Below are 4,938 nucleotides of genomic sequence, written 5' to 3'. Positions count from 1 at the left end.
TCTATAGTGGATGGGAGCAGCCCAAGGGTTATTTCTTCAGAGATGGCCACTCTGGCCAGCTCGGTTCCCTTAGCCTCAACTGCACTCCTGGGGGTAATGTTACTCCCCTATAAAACTACCACCTTCTTACTAGATCTCCAGATGGGAAACCAAGAAATATAAGGAGTTTGCTTCAATTTGAGTCTGTTGCTTTTTTTTTTTTAACGAAAATGCAAATTGGGGCACCCCGGTGGCTCAGTTGGTTAAGTGTCTGACTTCGGCTCAGGTCATGATCTCGCAGTTTGTGAGTTCGAGCCCCTCCTCAGGCTCTGTGCTGACAGCTCAGAGTCTGGAACCTGCTTTGGATTCTGTGTCTCCCTTGCTCTCTGCCCCTCCCTCTCTCTCTCTCTCAAAAATAAACATTAAAATAATTTTTTAATTAAAAATAAAAACAAAGATACAAATTGTTTAAAAGTAGAATGTATTAACTTTTCCCCCAGTTTTTTTTCAGGATGTTGCTCTGATAAAATTTTCACCTTTAAAGTTAATTTTGGCCATTTCTGTCCTCATAGAAAACCGTGCATTTGCTCTTGCCTTTGAAATCGTTTAGACAGTTGATATATAAATTCTTATATTGGTCTAATAAGTTCTTTCATACAACGCCAACGGTCACTTTCCCTCCCCCACTCTGCATTTTGAGGATCGTTTCACCTGTCTTATTTTTGCAATTAGACAAACTGGCTGGTTTCCTGTTTTGGTGCTTTTCCCATTCTCCACTCTCCCCACCCCCACCCCCGGTTTCCATCATCTCATTTAGTTTCTAAGACAGGAGAGTTCATAAATTTTTTGATGCCGATTTCTGGAAGTCAGAGCAACCCACTCAAGGAATTGTCATTTTACAGATGAAGCAGCCGGGTTTCAGAAATTTCACAGGACCAGGAAAATGACAGAGCTGGGGTTGGACACGAGGCCAGCCCTCTGCCCCCAGATCTCAGCTATCAGCCCCGACAAGTGACACGGGTGCTGGGAGGTGCCACCAGGAAACAGCCAGCAGTGGGGTCCAGAGGGCAATGACCACCTGCCTCAGAGGGGTATAGGCAAGCCTGAAGCCTTGCCTCTACCCTGCGTGATCTCTGTGACGTCCCAGCCCTTCTCTGTGAGGTCGAGGGGCCACACCTGCTAAGTCGCTAAGCCTCACATTCGCACACTGAGGCCCAGAAGCCTCAGGCCACACTCTTCCACTGCTGTCTAGGATATGAAGGGGGGTGTGACGGGGTGTGTGTAGAGGTGTGTAACAAAGAAGAAGGCCGGGTGGCGAAGTTGGTTAAGTGTCCAACTTCAGCTCAGGTCACGATCTCATGATTCATGGGTTTGAGCTCCGCGTCAGGCTCTGGGCCGACAGCGCGGAGCCTGCTTGGGATTCTCTCCCCCCACCCCCACCCAACCCTCTCTCTGCTCCTCCCTGACTCGCGCTTTCTCTCTCTCAAGATAAACAAATTTTTTTTAGAAAAAGAGGAAGGCAGAAGGCCAAGCGTATGTTGCTCCCCAACAGCACTGCCCCGAGAAGAGAGGTTGACCAAATATTTGGCAAGACTAAATATTACGGTCTCTGGAAATAAGTGCTGTGAAAAGGAGGGAGAGAGGTATGCTCCAAGCTCTGCCATAGTCTGCGCCCATTTACCCCCCTTCCCAAGCTCCCTCCCAACAAACATGCACTCATTCCAGGCTCAAATGCAAAGCTACTAAACGCTGCCGTGTGTCCCAAGTTTTTGACACACAGGTAAGTACACAAACAGTCTGGTCACTGCAGAATTCTGCCCCCTATTGTGAATTAATGAGTAGTAGTCTTTGGACATCTAAGTGAGGCGCAAGGACCTCCTGGAATTCACAGCCAGAGAATCCCCAAGGCTTTAACGCCACCTCCTCCATGAAGCTGTCTCAGATTTCCCAGGTGGAGTAGGGCTGTCTCCTTAGGCCTTCTGGGGCCACTTGGTTTCGCCGCTCTATCAGCTGTCCTCGGGAGTCTGCCTTGCATTCATTATCAAGAAACAACTGTGCTATGGGACAGGCTACAGGTGCATAGATCAGTCTTGATCCTTGCCGTCCTGGAGCCTGGTGCCTGGTGGCAGAGAGAAAACGTGACTCTCTGTTTCAGTCACTCTGTGATTGGTGCTCTGAAGGAAAGCAGTCGAACAGGAGCTTGTTGAGGTGACCGGGATGGCCCAGAGGATGAGAAGAAGCCAGCCGTGTGCACAGTGGTGGGGAGACTGAGCTGGGCAGCTTTCCTGGGGCAGGAGCCCAATGGCCAGAGCGGCTGATGCGCAGTGAGGGGGGAGGGGCGGCGCGATGATCAGGGAGGGAGAGGCTCACCTGCAGCGCCACCCCCCTGGCCCCCTGGCTCGCCCAGTGCCTTCTCTGTTGGCACGGCCCTGCCACCCCCGAGATTTATCGGGTATCCTTCTCCAGCTTGAGAGCACAAGATCTGGGTCCGAGTCATTTCCGGGTCCCCAACCAGGAACACGGGGTCCGGCCTTGAATCAGACCACAACTGACCAATGAACAGAGTTGGGGTAAGCATCTGTCTTGGCAAGATGATAAATACGGGCATTATTTGCCAACCAGAGCAGGTGCGATTTCAGGCCCAGCCAGAACCCAGCAGATAAACCTGCCCGCCGCCTGTGCCTCCTTGGGCGGCATATTCCCCATTCCTCCCAAGAGCAGCTCTGCCTTCCCGCTTGCGTCCCAGGGTCCCCCTGCAGCCTCTGATCCAGTGAGAACGTGCCCTGAGTGTGGGCACCTTATTCGTGTTCGAAGGAGAAGCTTCCAGACCAGCTCATCCTTTCCTTGGCCCTGTTATGCCCAGAATTCGTGATCCCCAAAGACCACCAGGGAGCTGAGTCTGAGGCAAAAGCAAAAAAGCCTTTATTCGAGCCAGTTCGAGCCCAATCCCCTACCTGCACCGACGCAGCGGTGAGATGCCGGGGGGAGAGAGAGTGAGTTTCAAAAGGACAAAGGTTTTATTGGGGGTCTAGGGGCAGTTGGTAAGGTAATGGCTGTGGCCTCAGCCGATTGGCTGGGAAAAGGTTGCGGCCTCGGCCGATTGGCTGGGGAAGGGTCGGAGTCCTGTGACGCAGGTCGCCGGGCGTGTTTTGATGGGGAAGTTTGAACGGGTGAGTGGGAGGTTACTTAAGGGCACGAGGCGTGGTCTGAGGTTTCTGCGATTTTCCCAGAAAGGGGGCATGTCGGGGACATAGTCACTCAAGGTGGATGGAGTCACTCAAGAACAAGATGGAGTCCGCTGGCGTAGGTCCGCCCTTTCAGCCCCATTTAGACCTTTCCACCCTGGCTCCTTGAAGACTGCCAACTGGCAATGCCTCACCTCTTGCCTCTTCCCTGGCAGCTGCGTGGAGACACCTGCTCGCAGGAGACTGGTGGAGAAACATCCCTGCCACCAGCATCCAGCCTTCCAGGTGTGCGGGGGAAGTGTGTAATTGACGGGCAGCCCGACCGAGGCCCTCCTGCGGGACCAAATTGTAATCGGCTGCGGCGCTTGGTCACAACAGGGATTCCTTTTACATCCTAGTGCGGCCGCGAACCTGGCAAGCTGGTCCCCGCGGTTATTAAGAAGCCTCCTGACTTCAGCAGGTCGCCTTGGGTCAGTGCAGCGGCATACATTCTGGCTGCTGGGCTCGGAGTGAGTATCAGGCTGAGATCAGGGCTCTCACGTCCTTGAGGAGTAGGTGACCGAGTGCTTGGTCCCTCGTGTACGTGGGCAGGTGGGTGGGAGAAGCCGTCTCTCCTAAGGCAAGAGCAGGAGAGGGCGTGCGCTCCAAAATGTGAAAATGTGATACGGCTCCTTCCACGATGAATTATTCACACGCCAGGATGAATTAATAATCTGAGCTGTGAATTAATTTTATTGGGTTTCCAGAAAGGTGACCATTTCAGAGGCAGGAAGGAGGTGCTCCTGGGCTCTACCCCCCGGCCCCCAACCCAAATCATTAAGGGTGTGAGCACACAGGCTCACCCAAAGCAAATCAGTCAGAAAGTGCCTTTTTTTTTTTTTCTGTGTTGGAAGGTGACTCATGGACTTTACCCACAATTCCTTTTTGACCTTAGTAAGAAATTACAATACCCCTAATTGCCCCCGAGTCTTCCCCTGTGGCCAGAGTAAAAATTTTCAAATTAAATGCCTTCTCTTCTTCCCTGAGGTTGGCGAAGACAACCTTGTAGACACAAATCCCTTTACACTTGGACATGGAGAAAAGAATCAAGATGGATGGCCCCAGCCCCCCCAGCCTGCTGCACACCTGCCTGCCCCCGCTCCCACGGCCTCGCCTCCTCCCTCCTGGCTGGTTCCTTGACAAGTTCATTGCTGTGTTCACCAGAAAGCGATCAGCGGAGTCTTGCTTCTGGAGAAGTTAAATGCAGGCCGACAATTCCTCAGGGGTTCACGGGATGAAAGGCTGCAAAAGAGGGTTTGGAAGCGCTTCACAGAGGGACCCACGTCTACACATACGTCAAGAGAACTGTTGTTTGGGGAAAACAAGTTGTATTGGAGGCTTTGGGAATTGCAGAGAGGTTTCGCAAGAACTCAGAGGAGCAAATAAGAAATAAAAGACACAGCCAACGTTTATTGAGTGCGTGCTATGCGGTGGGCTTCGTGTTGAGCCTTTTCAAGTCACTTTTTCATTGTATTCTCCGCACCTTAGCGGACTGTCTCCTGTCGTTAACCCGCAGAGGTCAGGTGATCCTGCTGAGGTCGCCGAATGAGTAGCAGAGCCAAGACTCAAACTCAGGCCTGCCAGGACCTGGAAGGCCATGACTTTCATCTGTGTGCATGTCACAGGGGACGGGAGAGAGGAAAGGAGCACAGGCACACACGTCCACGGGGCAGCAGCGATAGCGACACAGGACGACAGAGCCAGGAGCTCTGGACTCCCATCCAAACCCCGTCAC

The 4,938-nt window shown here is 52.5% G+C and overlaps 1 long non-coding RNA gene across 3 annotated transcripts; it reads left to right on the top strand.

Moving 5' to 3' along the window:
- The first annotated feature begins 1,172 nt into the window (after positions 1–1,172).
- LOC121036845 (uncharacterized) lies at positions 1,173–4,615 on the top strand. 3 transcript variants are annotated; one of them, XR_005793505.1, is made up of 5 exons: positions 1,173–1,266; positions 2,063–2,549; positions 3,380–3,449; positions 3,563–3,673; positions 4,191–4,615. It is a non-coding gene; the product is annotated as an uncharacterized LOC121036845 (long non-coding RNA). The 3 variants fall into 3 exon arrangements; XR_005793506.1 differs by lacking the exon at positions 3,380–3,449; XR_005793504.1 differs by having other exon boundaries at positions 3,380–3,673.
- Positions 4,616–4,938: the final 323 nt, after the last annotated feature.

This window comes from Herpailurus yagouaroundi, unplaced genomic scaffold (assembly GCF_014898765.1).
Source record: "Herpailurus yagouaroundi ecotype Mexico unplaced genomic scaffold, PumYag 163, whole genome shotgun sequence".
In the NCBI taxonomy this organism is placed as follows: Eukaryota; Metazoa; Chordata; class Mammalia; order Carnivora; family Felidae; genus Herpailurus; species Herpailurus yagouaroundi.
Note: the sequence above shows the minus strand (reverse complement) of the source record. Positions and strands in the feature narration are given on the sequence as shown.